General features: G+C 43.1%; 1 long non-coding RNA gene across 1 annotated transcript; it reads left to right on the forward strand.

Annotated features, from left to right (window-relative positions):
* The first annotated feature begins 375 nt into the window (after positions 1–375).
* LOC140689808 (uncharacterized) lies at positions 376–4,681 on the forward strand. The gene is made up of 3 exons (XR_012064933.1): positions 376–2,334; positions 3,160–3,275; positions 4,466–4,681. It is a non-coding gene; the product is annotated as an uncharacterized lncRNA (long non-coding RNA).
* Positions 4,682–19,384: the final 14,703 nt, after the last annotated feature.

Raw genomic sequence — 19,384 nt, forward strand, 5'->3', positions numbered from 1 at the left:
TAGGGACAGGGAGATGTTAAAATATGGCAATCAAAACCTAACACCACAGAGCCTACAAAACACTCATAGCTACAAATTGGAGTCAGCCCCATTTCCAGTGTGTCACAGAGACATTTCACAGCATTTACACCATCGCCTCCTAGGCGCGACTACAGCTTGCTCTGTGCCCTTAGGCAAGTCCTTCCTTGCCTCTGAGTCTCATTTCTCATCCATACAAAGACAGGGCTGGACTAGGGTACTCTCCAATCCATCGTGATCTATCCTCTTCTAGAATCCTGTCCATGGAATTACGCTGATGCTCCCTTCATGCCCGTGCTCTGTCTTGGCACCTTCATTCTTTATGACATCACTCTTCCCAAGACTCCTCAAGGAAGTGAATGCTAATTTTTTTAAACACCATGTCCAAAATGCCAAGAGAACGTCTTCAGGGGCATGTTACGAGTGGTTCATGGAAAACAGTTGGTAAAGGCCTAATGTCGGCTGAATGGACCTTCTAAACTCCATCTATGCAGAATGGCCCAGAGCTGCAGTTGATGTTGCCCCTCGGGGTACAGCTGGCAGTGTCGGGAGATACTATTGTCATAACTTACGGGGGCACAGCATCTAGTAGGTAGAAGCCAAAGATGCTGCTAAACATCCTACAACATACAGGACAGCCTCCAACAACAAAGAACCATCCAGCCCAAAGTGTCAGGAATACCGAGCCTGAGAACGCCTGGCCGAGTCCACAGGATAACTGGGAGGATGCAGCCAGCTGCCCCGGGCTCCCTGGAATCGAATGTGGGCATCTCTTTCAAATTCCACCTTCATAAGTTCACCTCGATAGCTAGAAATTGGCCACTATGGGAGTATTTACACCACAGAAGTTGGCACACTCTACAAATCAAGGCAATTTTATTTCCGAGGGCTCACTGTTAAACATTTACCAACACACTACTACTCAGAACCAACACCTAAAATAACTGATTCAAAACTCAAAAGTGCTTTTAGCAAGAAGGCTAGACTGCAGGAAAACTAAGATGATTCTACCAATGGGCAAGGAGTCTGACATCACAGCAGCACCATGACAGTGATGACAAAGAGGGACACTGTGGGCAGATACTTGAAGACTCTTGTGTCTTGTTTTGTTTGCTTACTCATACGTACCCTGCCTTCTTCCAAAGAGCATTTGAGGGGACATCTTAGGAAATAAACAACAAGCTTGTTTATGAAACTCCTCAGAGGAAAAGCATGAAGGAATAATGATAATTCAACGCATTTAATTTTAAAAACCTGACATATAAAAATAAAGATCAACAATCGACAGGTGCAAAGCCCGAGCAGCAACGCTGAGCAGTCAGCCTTTCGGCACGTGGCCCGGCCACCCGGGAGATGCGCCTCCCAGAAGCGCACGCATCCTGGAAGTCAGCAGAGCTGGAATCCACTACATCTCCCACAAGGGACTGCGGGGCCAACTCTTTCCAGGGCTTCACACAGACAATGGACGCCCTACAGAAACTCAAGCCACGTTGGAGGGAAACCCTTTCCCCAAGAGTGCTCTTCATTACTGTCTTGATATTTGCCTCCGGTTGCTATAACAAAATCTGGCCTTGGAATTTTTCTGGGAACAAATAGGAAATACTTGTGGGGGGAAGTTCAAGACCCTACGCACATTTAGGCTTGGTTATAAACACTCATAGTAAAATAAAGCACTGACTCATTAAAACCAAAAAACAAAACCCAAAATATTTTTTTAATCCCCATTCAAAAACTTACTCTGTTCCAGAGGTGACCAGCTAGAAAGCTATTTATTCTCGCAGACAAGGTCACCAGCAAAATGAACTAACAGGGTGGAGTACTGACCAGTTGGGGTACTGATCACCCTGTGCCAAGACACACTCTGCTTCTAGTGTGTTTGATTTCTGGAGCTGGAAGGGCTAACCCCAAACAGCAGAAATTTTCCATTTGCTAGAGCTGATTCTTTTGTCCAGTGATTATTTTTCACTGAAGAGAAAGCCAGGGCTCCAGCCATGCAAACTCCAGCACCAAGGGTCTGGAAAATCTGACAAGGGCATTGAGGCCTATGACACACCTCAGACCCAGATGAGCTGGGTGTCTCTTTGTTTTTGTCTGTCTTTCTTTAAGGTTTCTATATCTGAAATTTTATTCCTGAATCTCCACCTTTTACCTCAGCCTGAATTAATCTCTCAATTCACATCCAGGGACTTGTCTTCAAGAACCAGAAGCAGCTGCCACCCTGACAGAGTGATGTGGAGAGTGGGAAAGCCTCTCCACCCTACATGGGCTTCCCAGTGTCACTGGGGACCAGCTACTGTCAAACACAAAGGCTACAAGGTGATGCACTGGAGAAACCTCTTACTGATCCTTCAAATGGCCATCTGGCTCCCACCTATTTTTTCCCATCTTACCCCTCATGCTCCCCAGCAAACCTCCTCCACTCTCATCAAGCTCATATCTCACTATCTCTTGCATCCACCATAGATGCCTCAGAAATTATGATAAAAATACATTACACATAGAACAATTTTCTCTCTCATTATTGCTCAAAAGAGAGAACAGATTTGTTTGGAGGAAATATTCAGGTAAGCCACTCGGGGAGGAGAGGCAAGATCTCAGGGGGTGTTCAATAGCACACAGTGGTCACTGAACTAGTCTTCATAAAGTAAGGAAGGAAAAAGGGACAGGCAACAGGAGGCAGGGCCTGTGTGGGAGGAGACTAAAGAGGCAGTAACTGTAAGAATAGCTCCTTATCTAGTAGTTACCACTTGCCAGCCCTGTTCCAATCGCTTTATATATATCAATTCATTTAACACAACAACTCTTTGAAGGGGTCAGTGATATTATCCCCATTTCACGGACAGGGAAACAAAGGCCCAGGGTGGCTCAGTAAGTTGCTCGAGGTCACCGGCTAGTGAGCGGCAGAGCTAGTGAGCAACGGTCTGCCTCTAGAATCTACACTTTGCACCGGCCTCCTCAGCTCCCTCAGTGGGTAACCCTCTGGAAGTAGCTGAGGAAGGACAAAGCAAAGCCGAAGGTTACAAGGATCTTACCAAATATAGGAAGGTGTCAATGTCAGACACACCGTAATCTTATGGATTGCTACAAAAATGCTGCCACTCATACTATTGTGACGAACCATGAGACAGATTTTGGTTTCAGGGATGAAAAGGCACATCTTAGAAGTGATGGAATACAGCACTGCGGTGGGCTGTGCCCTGAAGCCTCAACTCCGCTTTGAAATCCTCGGTGAGTCGACATTCCTCACGGATGCCTTTGTGAGTACAGATTCTTGGGGGGAAGTGGTGGCAGGGGAAAACCTACAGAAGTGCCATTTGTGTGTGTGTGTGTGTATGCGCACGTGCACTCATGTACATTCATCCACACAGGCAAGGATGAACAGGTGCAGGGCAAAGACAATTTTAGCAAGTGCAAAATTCCCCTATACTTAGTTACACAAAGAAAGTGTAGCTTTATTATTTCCTATAATTGATCTACTCTTTCTCCTGATCATTTCACCTTACTGTACAGAGAAAATTAAACGTCATCCCATCCAATCATTTAAACAGTGTCTCTTGGATATTTCAACCTTGCAGTATTCCTCCCCGACTTTCCCATTCTTCTCCAAGATGGCCTCTCAGGGAAGAGTCTGCTGTACCTGGTGATGGCACAAAAGGGGAGGGAGGTCCTCAGTCCACAGGATTCATATGCGCAGGTCCTTGTACCATCCTCTAGGTCCTCTGGGCCCTGCCTGGAAGGCCTCCATGCTGATGTCTGTGGCTGATCAAGGTCTGCTATGAGCTCTCGGTTTGGCCAGGGGCCCACTGACTGAGGTCCACTTAGGTGCTCCTTGAAGTCAAGTACCTCTGAGGTCTGATTATGCGTCTCCATCCTGGGCAGTCCCCAGGGGCAACTCCCTAGTAGGTTCATGAGCAGGGGTTCCTTATGACACTCATAGAACTTTTGCCCAGTAAGCTGGGGTGTGACTGCAGAATCCTGCCCATCTCAGTGCCCAGCCAGCCACTGCATTGAAGGCGGCATATTAAATAAGCTCTTGCCAGCCTAGGTCTCTTAGTGATTCCCTAAGAGGCATACCTGCTGGTAGTTACCTGTACCAGAAGATAATAACTACCTGAAGAGGAAACACAAACATTATATAGACCTGCAGTTAGCAGTGGCTGAATTAATAAAGATCATCATCGCCTACTGAACACAGTAGCGTGTGTTCCAGTCCTAGTTCTGGTCAATACTGAATCATCTCTCTTCCCCTGGGGAGAGAGGGGAAGACACACGAGCATGAACATGTGCTGCTCATGTCTACCTGACTCCCCCGGGATCAGCTGACCCAGTACAGACACGCATTGCACGTGTACGTGTTTCGGGAGTTTACCCAGAACTTTGGGTTGTGATGGCTGGAACAGTGAACAGGCTGGAGAGCTGACCCTGTGGAAATCTTATCCACTTGCAGAAGTCTGGAGTGAAGCCGTCCCATCTCCAGACAGAGGGCCAGGCTGTCTAAACTTCCTCCTCTACAGACTAGAGCAGCTGAACGCGAAGTCTGTCAAGGCCCAGAGAGCAAGGCCAGCGGACCTCAGTCCACAATCCCGCTGTCCCTCCTACTGAACACCTACCATCTGTTCACCTCGACTGACCCTCCCTCTGTTCAACAAGTGCAGTGCTTGAATTCCGTATTTTCTTTAAAAAAAAAATCCTCAGAAGGGCAAATTACAAAAAAAAAAAAAAAAAAAACCCAGCATGTGAGACTGGGCTTTAGAAGAGAGACCAGGACAGGGAGGGGCAGAACTGCCCTTAGGCCCAGAAAAAGGGCCCCCCCTAGACTCGGCACTACTGGTCCTTCACTGACTGTGCCCCATTCCATGGAGACGTGCCCCCTGCAGGGAGCCTGCGTCTCCTTTTCCAGATCATGCCTTGGGTACCAGAGATTCCAGAATTCCCTGCCTGAGTGGCCTCAAGCCCACTTCCACGGCCTTCCAGGGACCAGTTCTCTCAAGGGCAGGCCACACCTCCAGTAATCACACCTCTAAGCCCAAGAAGTGGCCACCGGGTGGCCGAATGCAGGGCTGGAGCAAGGATGTGCAGGCCGGATTGCCACGGGAGGAATAGATGATGGGGGCGGGGGGGGGGCAGGCAGCAGGCTTGGGGGCCAGGGGCCCCAACTCCTTGGGCCACCACATTCCCGCATGGCACTCCAGGAGTGCACAGGTTTTAATCCCAGCCTGGCCTCTGTGCAGGTATATTTGTTAAGGCAAGAGGATGGAACATTTTTTATTTAATAGCTGGTCAGCTTGATTTATAACTTTTAAATATTTAGACATGGAACATGAGCCTCCATTTTTACACTTGCCAGGGCCCCACAAAAATTAGGGGAGGGAAAATGGTTTTTAAGGGAGGGATGGGAAGACTCTCCGGTTAAAAAAGGACCAAAGTTGTTTCTTTGCTGTATGGTGCTTAAAACAGTGTCTGGCATATAGTAAGGACTCAAAACAGTTGTCAAAAGAGAAAAGAAGAGAGACAGGGGAGAAGGGAAGGAAAGAGAAAGAGGAGGATTTGTGTTAAACCTCTCATGCTTCCAGGAGTTTCTGATACAGAGTCAGAAAAGTCAGAATTCACATCCTATCTCTGGACAAGTTACTCAACATCTCTAATCCTCAGTTTCCTCATCTGGAAAATGGGGAAGCCATGCTTATCGTATGGTGAGAACAGATACAAAATAAGTAACAATAACTTACAGTATTCTCATTATCTTATCACTTTCATTACATACCCTACCCCTCAATCCCATTTAACTTATAAATCACATTCTGAGGACCAGTTTGTTTCAAACAGTCTCAGGAAGGCTATTGCTACCAATGTGCCCAATGTAGACAGAGAAATATTTCATGAGCCCCATTTCAGCCCACCAACAGCCTCAAATGTCCACCTACCACTGTAGCAGGTACAGCTGGCACACCACCCACACCCCTGGGCACACACCATTTCAATGCTCAGCAGCCTGACATCCAATGGCCCACATCAGCATTGCTTTGCATAAGGGCATCCTCAGGTCCTGCAGACCCCACTTTGCCACTTGAATGGCAGGGCAGAAATGCCGGAGAATTAAGGCAAGAAGCAGCCTTCAACTGATGTCAAATGGGAGTGGGTATAAATACCCCAGCTCTCTCACTTCTAGGGCTAGATAACTCTGAGGGGCATGTTCAATACTGAATCCCAGCAGGATCGTGGTCCAGTTACCCTCAGTAGTAACTTGCTGGGTAGTGAATCCTTTGCTTGCTACACAAGGATGTATGAGTGTGACCACACCAGTTACCATGGCCAGCAAGCGTTCCTTTTAACTGCTCAGTGTTCATGCCTACTCGTTAACTATTCTGAAAACCACCTCTTCACGTTCAACCAGTAAGTTGCTACCACAAGTGCTTCTTGAGAAATGTCAACGTTCTATAAAACTAGATCCCATAGCAACTTCACCTAGTAAAATAATAAGTATTTATTATTTTACCCTCCTTCGTATAACGGCATTAAAATTCAATAGTTAAGTGGTAGAGAAGAGACAATAAAAGATCATTCAGCACTTCTACCCACATACAAAAGCCAGCAAATACCATGGATTTTTTGTTGTGGTTGTGGTTGGAGAATTTCCCACATGTTTAAGTGAGGTCCCATGACCCTACACAGTGCATCAAATAGGGCATCTGCTCTCAAATACTTTTGCACTTGGCAGTGACCTCAGGGTTTAATAAATATGTTGTCTCCATGTTTTTATTTATTATCTCATAATCCTTTGAATGGTGACACATTCTGAGATTACAACAAACATATTAAGATCCCAATATGAATATAATGTCACCAAAAAGATGATCTAGATCTAGAGTGAGTGAAAGCCAACCCAAACAGTGGCTAAACTGGGCAGCTGTTCACAATTAGGTCCAATTAACACATTTTAAACACAGCATTACTGGGAATCTCTTTGAAGTGCATTGCTCCCGGAAGGTTCTTTTTCTTGAAAGGGGTTTCCTAATGGGAAGCAGTCAAAATCCACAGCTGAACAACTCAACTTCCTATTTTGACTTACGTGCCACATAGAGTTCACAGTTTCAATTCATTTTCCCCAGTTATGTGTATAAATATTTCAAACATGTAATGAAATGTCTGGGAGAGCATCTTTGCTGAAAAAAAGAACATTTGTAAAGGCAGAGAGAGGAAAGCAAGGAGCTGGGCTCCTCTGCTGTAATTTGCATGCTGTTGAATTGCCAAAGTCTACCAGACATGTAAATTGTAAAATCCTATTTATTTATTTATTAAGCACATAAAAGCATTGTCTACTCTGAAATAAAAAGCTCCATGAGAACAAGAACTTTGTCTCGTTTATCACTGCATCCCTGCTACCTAGACTGGCACACAGCTGACCTACAATAGATATTAGTTGAATGAATGAATGAATGAATGAATCTTTATTAAATAACCAAATGCATGAATGAAGTTATGAAATGAATAAATTATACATATATGTTTGGAAAACACAAGCTAAAGTCCCTAAGCCACATATGTGTGTGAGACAGCAAAGCTCACACACACGCAGAGGAAGGGAGAGAATTGTCTCAATTCTCCTAATTATTTTGCTGCCTATTGGGTGGTAGTTTGGGACTTAAACCTCAGCTCCGCTTTTCACATCTGACAAAAATGAGGAATGCAAAGTTTGGTGAAAGGCACCTAGAATCATATGTGGGCCCTGGTAATGAGTGAATAATGAGTGTAAAAGCTACACGGTGCTCAGTTCCATGATCCCTGACCAGAAGAGGCTCTGACATCTGTATTTCACTCCTTGAGGATTGCTGAGGTATTATTCACTGACCTTCCTATTCGCAGACACTGGGCCCCGCCACATGGGAGGGTTTTGGAAAAAGAGGCCAGGAGACGTCTCCCCTCCTTCCAGTCTATGAGACAAAAGGGTCCGTCGCTTTGTTGCCGGGGCAGCAGGGAGGAGATGTTCCAAGTTAGCGGAAGATCCTCAAACTGGGCTGTCGGTCAAAATGCAGATTCCTGGCTCCTATCCCCATCCACAAAGTTCTGACTCGGTGGATCTGGGATGACCCGGGAATCTGCACAGTAACCACCACCCTGGTGACTCTGATGCAGATGATAAACTGTTGGACACACAGGCTAAAAGGAAAGCATTCTGGAAGGAGAAAAAGTTTCATCTCTGAGTGCCTCCAGGAAAGTAATTCCCACTTCTGGATGCTTGATGCCATCGTGGGACATCTCTTCCTGGAAAATAAAGCAACTTTTCTCTAAACAAGACTTTAATTTAAAAGTGAAAGCTATAACACTTTTGTGTTATAAACTATAAACAGAATATAAACTATTCTGTCTTTTCTGTGTGTCACACACACACACACACACACACACACACGCACACAATCTGACAATTGAAGGGTTTTGGTGGCTCCCCAGAAGTCTGAAAACTAGAGAAAGAGCCCTTGAGCACAATTTGGGAAGCCATGCACTTCTGGGTAGAAGACCCACTTTTTCCTCCAGGTAAAAGCTGAGGTTTGGATATACCACAAACACAAAAAGAAAGAGAACTAGAAAAAGAATAGTTGGAAATGTCGATGCCAAAGAAGCAAGAGGGAGGAGCAGTGGCTCTGACACTGGCCAGGCGACAACAGCTCAGGACAGAAGGGACGGCTGAACCAGAGCTAGACTCCATCAGAGCACTGGGCTGACAAGTTCCTGCAACCTGATAATTTAGGGACTTGTAATGTATCTATCCACACAACAGCTTATTTCCGAGCCAACGGCATACTCCTTGAAGACAACCTGGAAACCTGGAAAATCCAAGATGAACGGTCTGTTAGCATAAAGGATCTCAATGGTTTAAATCCTCCATATATCATGCCTGCATGAAAGGCTTCCTCTGTAAACAGAGGAGCAAGACCACACTGCCTTGTATCAAGACCTGCTCAGCCTGCTTAAAAGGGGCATTATTTTCCACTGCACATGTGGTTTCTTCACAATTTCACACACACACACATACACATGCACTCACACAAACACACAACCTATCTGTACACAGGGCACAAGACTCTGGGCAGATTCTTGAGTAAAAAAGGATTTAGCCTTTTCCTACTACCTTGGGAAGCTTAAAGCTACAGATGAGACGATGCTTCTACAGTAGCACCTGGTCAGGTTCCGTCTCTCTCTGAGCTGGCCATCAGTCTCTCTCCCCTCCCTAATGCCCCTCACCCCGCAACCATCAGTCTATTTGTTCTTGAACTTCTCTGAGTAAACAAAGTAGATTGTTTTTTGTTTACTTGCCATTAAATAAGGTTTTTAAAAATTACATGGTAATTGAATATAAGCGTTTTATGTCAATTATGCAACACAGGAGATTCAAATCTCTTTCTATTGACTCTCAACCCTTAGGCTCATGGCAAAAGTCTTATGACTGCATGATGGATATGAGTGAGTTACAAATGGAAGAAGAGAGGGAGGAGAAGGTATCGCATTCAAAACAGGCTAGTTTATGCTGTGGTAGCAACACTACTAAAATCTCAAAGGCAATGAATAGGCATCCTTCTCACTCCACTACATCCCCATCCTAGGCAGCCAGGCAACTGGGAGAGGAAAGGTCTGCACAACCTCATGCCAGCAATGACATGCTTGAGCTAAAGGTGACACAGATCACCTCCACTCGCATCTTATAGCCCAGAGCTAGTCATATGACCCAACCACTGCCACCCAACCGCAAGGGGGCCAGGAAGTGAAATCCAACCCTGTGCCTGGAAGACAAAGAGCCAGAAAGATTTGGGGAACAGCATTAATGAGCACCAAGGCGGGAGGAAGGGAGAAGAAGCCAGCAACTGACTGCTGCTGAGAAAGACATGCTGAGAAATCTTACTTACTGTCATCGACCGTATCCTTGTCCTGACACAACATCTACCACTGTGTATAAAATCCTGCAAAGCAGAGAGGATATCCGCAAACGTATTCCAGCCTTCATTCCAACATTCAAAGAAACAACCACGCACTTCTGTAAGACTGAGGTTTTGGTAGCAGATAGACATTGCTTTGTAATTAAAACACAAATCTTTTGTTTTAATTATATAATTTTAAAAGTATTTGCCATGAAATAGTCATTCTCATATATTAATTTTGGTAACAAAGTTGGTTGGCTTTTCTGGAAAATTATTTTTTTACATGTAGAAAGAACATTTTAAGAGGTTCATTTCCCTTTGACTCTGTAATGCTGCATCTAGAAATTAATCCTTAAGATATAAGCAGAAATGCAGATAAGGATTAAGTCAAAAGCTATTTTCTATAGCATTGTTATTAATGGTCCAAACGGAAAATTCCATAAATGCCCCAGTGGAAGGGGATTGGGCCAATAAATTCTGTAACATCCATTTGCTAGAATACTGTGTAGCTACTAGATGAAATGGCTCAGCAGGCTGGTGTGTTAATACAGTGGACTACTGACACTAGCAATCACAATTGCTAAGGTTATCTAGAAATATGGAAACAACAGCATAAAGTAACAACAGGATAAAATAGAACTCTTAATAATATACACATTAAAATTATATATGGGGAGAGGGTATAGCTCAGTGGTAGAGTGCATGCCTAGCATGCACAAGGTCAATCCCCAGTACCTTCAATAAGATAAATAAACTTAATTACCTCCCTCCACCAAAATAATAATAATAAAATTAATAATAATAATAATACATGAAATAAATCAGGTCTGTATTAAATTCAGAAGGGATTTAGGGCATCCACATGATATTTCAGGGATTTGAGTTTTTCTGGTGATTTCAAATTTGTGTTCAGATATTTTTTGTTCAAGTCTTGTTCAGTTGATGAAAGGAGAATAAACAAGGAGGAAGAGGAGAAATGGAAGACAGAGGAGAGGAAAAAGGGGAGAGAGAAGGAAGAACGGGAGACAGTAGAAATAGAAGGTGCCAGTAGGAAGGGGAGCAGAGGGAAAGGAAGATGATTTAGAAAGCTCACTGCAGCCACCACCAGAGCATCCTGTGTTCTCCACTCCCGCCCCCAGGAAAAAGTGTGGATTTTTGCTGTTCATTAAATACACAGGAGGTGCAGAAGAGTCCTTCAATACCACCACATCACAGTCAAAGTCACACCTGCTACTTAGGAGAAGGAGTTTTGGCATCTAAACAGTGTGGCCACTTGGAAGGTTCACTAACTACCCAGTGAGTTGGCTGAGTGTTTCTGGGGTATGTGGTACTTGGTCTGGCCAAACCCCAGTTGGTAGTGTCAGTGAGCAAGGTTGAGGGACAAGTCTGGGTCTGGTCTTAGGTCTTTTGAGCTCCATCCTTGAGAGTGAAACAGAGGACACAGAAGTTAGTGCCAGAAGAAGTCTTCAAACAAGCCAGAAACTTTTCTCAGTGCAGTAGTTGAGAAGCAATGAGATACCATCACATACCTATGAGGGCGGCTATAATTAAAGAACAACAGTATCAAGTGTTGGTGAGGATGTATGTCAACTGGAAGTCTGACATTGCCAGTGAGAGTGTAAAATGGTACAACCACTTTGGAAAACTGTTGGCCTGCTTTCAATGTAATTCCACTCCTAAGTACATATTTCAAAGATACAAATGCAGATGCCCACAAAAAGATCATACAAGAATGTACATAGTGACATTAGTCATAATGGGTCAGATATGTTCCATCTGTCTCCTTTCTCTTGGATGACAGATGGCCCAGGACATGGGTTTTTCATAGTAGAGTCCAGGGGCACAAAGGAAGGGAAGTCCCACTCACAGGGGACCCATGGTCACTTCTGTCCTCTTTCTGTTGGCAAAGCAGGACCCACGGCAAAGCACTGACTGAGCACTGACTACAGGCTTGACTCTTCTCAGGTGTTCTCATCTTCACAACAACGCAGTGAGGTGGGTACAATTATTATCCTTTTTTATAGCTGAAGAAAATGAGACTTAGGGAAGTTCATTTCTCCAAGGTCACAAGGCTGGTAAAGAGCAAGGATCTGAGTGTACCCTCCAAAGCCCCTCACACTGGACCAAGGAGTTGAAGACCCCAGATCCAGCCTGTCCTCTAACTTGCACAGCCTGAGTATCCTGTGTTCTCCGCCTGGGGAGTGAGCTGGCATATCAATTTTTAAGTGGCTTGAAAAACTCACTTAACCTATCTGGCTTTCGATTTCTTCTAATGTAAAATGAGAGTTACATTGGATCTCTAAGTTCATTCCAGGTAAAAATTTAATGCCCAAGTTCTGTGAACTCAGTAGAACATTAACCATTAACCTGACAACACCTGTAAATGGATAATTTGCTAATCACTAAAATCCGGCCCACAAACTTCCCCTGATTTCAGTACAGGCAACCATTCTTAAAGGTTACAAGGAGATGGTAAAAACCTCTTTATGTAAAATAGATACCAATTTAATTCCCATTTTTTTAACATTGAATTTTGCTTTCTGGCTGATCCTAAAAGCACTGGGGAAAAGTAATTCCTTATAAAATTAGATAAATTCCCTTGTTAATGCAGGATTTTGCTTCAATTTTTAACTGCAAAATGCGGTTCCCATGGAAGCGGTGCTAGGCTGCTGTCACATGGGTCTCACCCTCTGCACCTTCTCCACGGGGGAAAAGCAGAGTGTGGTCCATATCTGGTAGAGCTGCCTCTAGGTGTTCACGCAGGCAAATCCCATTCCAGGAAGAGCAAGAGGAAGGGCTGAAATTGTCTCACATCTACTGTTATTTAAAATAATCTCCTAATGTTTTGAGGATTTTTTTTAAAACACACTCCTCTGATCTGCCAAATGGACTTACAGACTTAGAAAACTGAGTTGATTTCTACTTGTGTGCAACCCTATGATCACTTGTTACTATATTGTATTATAGAATAGGATGATGAATGGATGGATGGATGACTCGATGGGTGGATGGATGGACAGACTGGACAGATGGACACATCAACACACACGCTACACCTCCAGCAGGAATGCTTTTTCCATCCCACTCTACCTCGTTCACCTAATTAACTACTACTCACATGTCGGTTCTCAGATTAAGCACTGCTTCCTCAAAGAAGCCTTCCCTGATCCCCAGTCAAGGTCACGTTCCTTCATTGTCCTTTCACATGCAGTGTTCCTTTCTTCAGAGCACTCATCTGCATGTAGTTATGCACTGATCAGTATAATAAGATAGATATTTAATGTTGATCTCCCCATCTAGGCTATAAACTCCATGAGAGCAGGGAGCATGTGTGAACATAAAAAAAAAAAGTGAACAAATTAGATCAAAGGACAGAGGGCTATGAGCTTGGAACTTAATTCTAAAGAGGTTTCCACTGTAATCACAGAATTGCAGTGTTTAAGAAAAGAAGAAACCTTCGAGTTCAAATGGTACTCATAGAACGAAAGAGTCTCAGTGTTTTGAGGGAAGCTTCGTTTCAGCCTTCCACACAATATAGAAATCTCTGCACTGTATTGAGATTTGACCTGTATGAACAAAGTGTATAATTTGTATAAGACTTTCTTTTTGGAGTAGGCATTTAATTCCTTGGGAAACATCATTTATTCTGGTTACTGTGAAATCCTGAGACATTGAATTTAGATCATATCAGTGACAATTTTATTCTAAAGGGTTGTTTTACTCATGCTTTTTCAATCAATTAATAATTCTACCTAGCTCAGTGCAAGGCAAAAGGAGAGAGAGAGAGAGTGTGTGTGTGTGTGTGCGCGTGTGCGTGCACTCAGATATTAATTATATGGAAATCGTATTTTCACCAATAAAATTATTTAAAGTGCACCAGAGTACTTCACATTTAAAGGAATTCTAAGGTTAATTCTTCTATAAGATGAAGGCTATTTTAAATTTTAGGTTATCTGACACCTGAATTGTATATTGTGTGAATCAAGATTTTTAATCTGAGCTTTCCAAAAATGAGACACACCTGCAAAGTTACCTCCAGCACTGGATTTTACAATTAAGAGGATCCTCGGAAAAATGATTGGGGAGCATTTTATCATAATACATAATAGATGGGGTTTAAAATTGTTCTCTCTAGTATGTTCCAGAAGCCATATGGTGATGACTCTCAGCTTCCTCCTTTCTGCTTCTGTCTCATGTCAGTGATGTGAAGATTCCATTCTCAACTCACAGATTGACTCTGCTCCCTAACTACCATGGTCGCCATCTGTAGATGCCTTTGAAGACAAGCTTGTATGGCCCCTGGAGGACTCATCTCTGAGTGTTCCCAGGGGATGAGCTCATGGGCTCCCCCAACCTGATGCCAGCCACATAACTGGAACAGGGAAGAAAATAATGTGGTAGACAGTATTAGTTGCTCCCTCACCTTCCTTGCTGGCAGAACCCTGACTGTTTAGGCAGCCCTGTGCTCAATTCCCAAAGCAGGAATGATTGGTGGTTGGCCTACAAGCTAAGCACATCAGTCCTCTTCTCCTTTGCCAGTGGCTGGGCTGGGGCTGGACCTGGGAGCCAGTTCTAACCAATGAGATGTGAAGGGAAGGCTACTAGGGGAAGTGCTAGGAAAGATTTTCCTCTTTGACCAAAGGAGAAACGGCTGGAAAGAGATGCCCTTCCTCTCCAACCCCTTCTCTTCTTGTTTGGAACACTGTCATGGAAGAGCATGACTTCTGGAGTGATGACATCCATCCTGCACTGTGAAGAGAGGTATTACTGACGCTTGGACCTAAGCAGAATGTAGAGCGCAAACATCAGGTGTCAAATAACATCTTGGAGCCACTGCACCAATCCTGGGGCCCTGCATGTCCACGTAAGTGAACGTTAAGTGTCTTTATGGTTTAAGCCACTGTTAATCTAGTTCTCAGCCACTTGTAACCAAACGCATTACTGATACAAATCATAGCATAGTCAATATTTTACATCAGCATGGCTTGTCACATTCTTCAAAATACTTTCATATCCATTACCTCACTCAATCCCATCAACAATCCTGGGAAGAAATACTGCAACTACCATTATCCCTCATTTTACAAATATAGAAACTAAAATTTTAAAAGAATTGGTCTTGCATGTAAAAACAAAAAGAACCCAGACTAAAACGGATTCAACACTCTTTGCTTTAGACCAAAAGTTAGCAAACCACGGTCAAGTATACAGCTGGTAAACTAAGACTTTTTTTTTTTTGCATTTTTAAATGGCTGGAAAAATGTGAAAAAAACATAGTATTTCGGGACGTGAAAATTATGTGAAATTCAAATTTTAATACCCGTAAGTAAAGACTGGGAGACAGGCACGCTCATCTGTGTACACATCATCTAGGACTGCTTCAGCACTTCAGTTGCAGAGTTGTTGTGTCACTCTATGGCCCACAAAGCCTAAAATATTTACTACCTGGCCCTTTACAGAAAAGGCATGCTCGCCCCTGGGTTAGTCCCAACATGCCCATTCAAAAAACCTCCTGTTCCAATAAAAACCATGTCAAGAATTTAGGACACCATATTTTACAGTGATCTGAGGTTTAGTTTGCTTTGGTTTGCTGTTTGTCATTTTTTTCATCATCTGAATATAACCTACTGACAGCTTCATAATCCCCAGGCTCCTCAGATAGGAGCAGGGAAACGTCTTGACTAACTGCTAATTAATCAGTCTGGCTTAAATTCTCCCCTCAGTAAACACCAGAACACATCTGTTTAAAACAATGTTTTGATGAAACAGTTCCTCAATCATAAAGAAAAAACTAACATCCCCGTCATGCCAGGCTGCAGGAGTTTTTCTTCTCCGAGAGTGGCCATCACTTCCATCACATGAGCGTCAATGAATCACGCTAAGTCTGGTGTTAAACGTACAGAAGACTTCCTCTATAGAGAGATTATGGGCAACCATATTATGTAAACCAAGATTATGTAAACCATAACCAGCAGATATCAAACAAACACATTATTTTATTTCTTGTGTTCTTGTTTGGGTCTTTGTAACATAATATTTAATGAATGATATATTTCACTATGTGAGGAAATATACACATAAACATGTGATACAATGCCCAGTACATATTTTGTGCTCAAAGATCAGTTGAACCTGAAATTCCATGAATCATGAGGAGGAAAATTTGTAAACCACTTAATTGTTAAAGCAGATTTTTTTTAAAGTATGCATCTTTAGCAGATAAATGCTACGAGTTGGCAGTCTACTAAAACCCATCTGAAAATAAATTTTTTCTCATTCTTGTGGCTTTGGTTTAAACCACTTCATAGAACCCCCAAAACATGCCTTAAAAGACACAATGCCAGCTTTATTCCAGCCAACATGGTTATACTAACGTGGTTTTGCCGTGTTTATAAATCTCTGCATTGTTATAAAGCAGAGGCAACAGGCTGGTGTGTAAAAGATTCCTTCAAGAGTTTTACGTTAAAATTAGACTCACTCCACTGTCACCATCAAATATAGGACTACAGAATCCCTGGTTCCCTGTCACCCAGAGAACTCGATGTTTTGAGTTTATCTGCTCCCTCTGCTGCCTGGTTCTGTGGTAATTACCAGGCTCCTGGAGTTGAGCTGACAACTCATGTGATAGAAATATACAAGCAAAGAAGAAAACACAAACAGCTGTGTTAATTCCAGCAATGTCAAACTTTAAACAAGCTAAGGGAAAAGTTGCTGAATCAGAAAGGAACAAACCCGGCAGTAACAGCTCTTTCAACTTTCTAACAGAGAACCCAAGGGCTACATCCATTAGGCCCAAACATCCAAAAGTAAAGGGACTATAAAATGTGCAGACTTTTAAAATATAATGATTGAAAATGTTCTTTCTTTCCCAGACAAAAGCTTTATTTTAATGACTGCAAGTTCTCTGGAAGAACTGATAAGAATCCAATAATTGTGTTCTCAGGGAAGTGGGTGACTTAAAGTGGCATGTGAGAAAGAATCAGTTATCAATGAAAATACTTTTGCACCTTTTGACAGGTGTAGCATATGCATGTATAATCTAGTCAAGTAACTGCATTAATTAATTATACACCAAACACGTGTCCTAAATATATTCAAGTTACCAAAAGCATACAATGTAAGTTATGACTTCTAATGAAATTCTTTCCATCATTTAACAAATATCATTTATATGCTGGATACTAAGGATGCAAAAATAGAAGATGCGGTTCCTACTCCTGCAGAACATTTGGTCTAATGGAGCATGGATATGCATACAAGCAATTGCATACAATAGGTTCAAAGTACAGTAGATACAGAGGAAGGATGCTCAAGAAACACTGGGACATATATTCCCAAATGCATGTTACAGCCTCCTAGAAGTCACGTGGAGACACCACTTAATCCAGGAACATTGTTGTTCTTGTTCAACATTGTGAGTTCCTCTTTTGGAATCAGTTTGCAAGCTGTATCAGTTACCTATTGCCATAACAATGCTGTGTAACAACTACAAAATCCCAGTAGCATACAACAAGAAGAATTTATTGCCCATCTCTTTGGAGTGATCAGGTCCTGATCTTTACTAGGCTCATTTATAGGGGTGGGGGCAGTGCAGGCGGTGGGGGTCAGCTGGCTCTCAGTTGATCTAAACTGACCTTGACTACGACAAATAGAGTGACACTACTCTGTTCCAAGTGTCTCTCACGCTTCATCAGGATAGCCCAAGCATGGTCTCATGGTAATAGCAAAGGTTTGAGAGCGTAAGTGGAAACATGTTAACCTCTTTGGTCCTAGGCTCAAAAGTGGTACACCCTCACCACCATTGCATTCCACTGGCCAAAACAAGTCATAATGCCAGTTCAGATTCAAGGGATAGGGCCACCTTTATAGTAAGAGCATCTGCAAAGTCACACGACAAAGAGCATGGATACAGAGAAGGGTGAAGAACTGAGACCATCATTGCAAATTACCACCAAGCCATAACAGGAGAGCCATCTCTAAATCACCTTCTCTTGGTTTTAACCCACCTCTATCACTAGAATTTATTTCAGATGGTTTGGTCTTTGCCCCCAGATTAAACTCATCCTCAAAATCCAGTTAATTGCCACCACTGAATATAGGGATGTTATTTCATGCCTTTTTTGCCCAAGTGCCAACACAAGGCCTTATGAAAGGAGGAACCCAAATGATATTTGGTGGATGAATGAACAAATACATTCACACGTCATAAAAGTGTTTTGAGCAATAGCTGCATATTAAGATACGCAGTCTCCTCACATGACCATTCTGAAATGGATGCCACATTCTAATATGTCAGTCCTGTGTTTGTATAAAAAGGTGATCCATTACATTTAGATCATATACCTACTACTCAACATTGTAAAGCAGATACTTTATTACATTTACCTTACTTTTACCTTCTGTTTTTTACTCAAGATGTCCAAGATGCACTTCCCAGCCTTTCATCCATCATTTTTCAAATAGTGAAGTCATTCTACAAACATGTTAACCGCTAACCTCATGTTGGGTATATTACACACTGATCTGGCATTGGCTAGAGAGCGCCTCTGGGAGGGATAATAATGACCTACCTCACAGGACTGTTCTGTGAGAAGTTACATGATGGATTCCTCAAAAAACAGTCTGCAAATGTGCTTTTTGTAATATTAATTCTTTACGTTTCTAGAGTTGACTTCCTCCCAAAGAACGCTAAGCACTTCACATATGGTCGGCCAGATCCTCTCAGAGTGTAAATTATGCCCCAGGAGTAGAGTGAATTGCTTGGAGGGAGGCGTTAACTCTTTCAGGTCACCAGGGTTCCACTTAGAGCACTGCAGGAGGGCAGTCATTTACCAAATAGCACCCTGGTGCCTGGAAAGTATACGTGCAAAGAAAAAATTATTCCCGGGGAGTAATTTATGAACTCAGAAAATCTGGTTGAGTATCTCATCTAGTCACACAGCATCCCAGTGAAGGAGAAAACAAGCAAGAAGGGAAAAACAGGTGAGGCTGGAGATGCTAGAAGTTTCCTAAGTTCCCGCAGCTCGTCAGGGACAGAGCTGCAACTCAAACTGCCTGATCATTGACATGACTTCCTCCGAACTAGGCCTCAGGATTCGGGGCTGCCAAAGTGCAGTTTCTGCTAATGAACCAGAGGAGGACGAGGCGAGTCAGGTGCCTAGGATGCAAAATGAGAAGCTTCAGCCCCTCACCGTAGACTCAGCCCCTCACCATAGACTGAGCTCTGCTGCTAATTCAACGAGGGATATTTGGGTAGTTGCTTGAAACACCTAAGAAACCACAAAATTCACACTGACATTTACTACTAACTTCTATTGAATCTGTAAATGTTGATGAGGATTCATTAGTTGATTAATTTGTTTTCCCATCCTGAGGGAAAGTGAAGGCAAATGGGGTGGGGGTATGACGGCAGAGGAGAGGGGCCGTCTTCTTGTTTTGTTGTGGAAGTTGGAAAC

This window comes from Vicugna pacos, chromosome 3 (assembly GCF_048564905.1).
Source record: "Vicugna pacos chromosome 3, VicPac4, whole genome shotgun sequence".
In the NCBI taxonomy this organism is placed as follows: Eukaryota; Metazoa; Chordata; class Mammalia; order Artiodactyla; family Camelidae; genus Vicugna; species Vicugna pacos.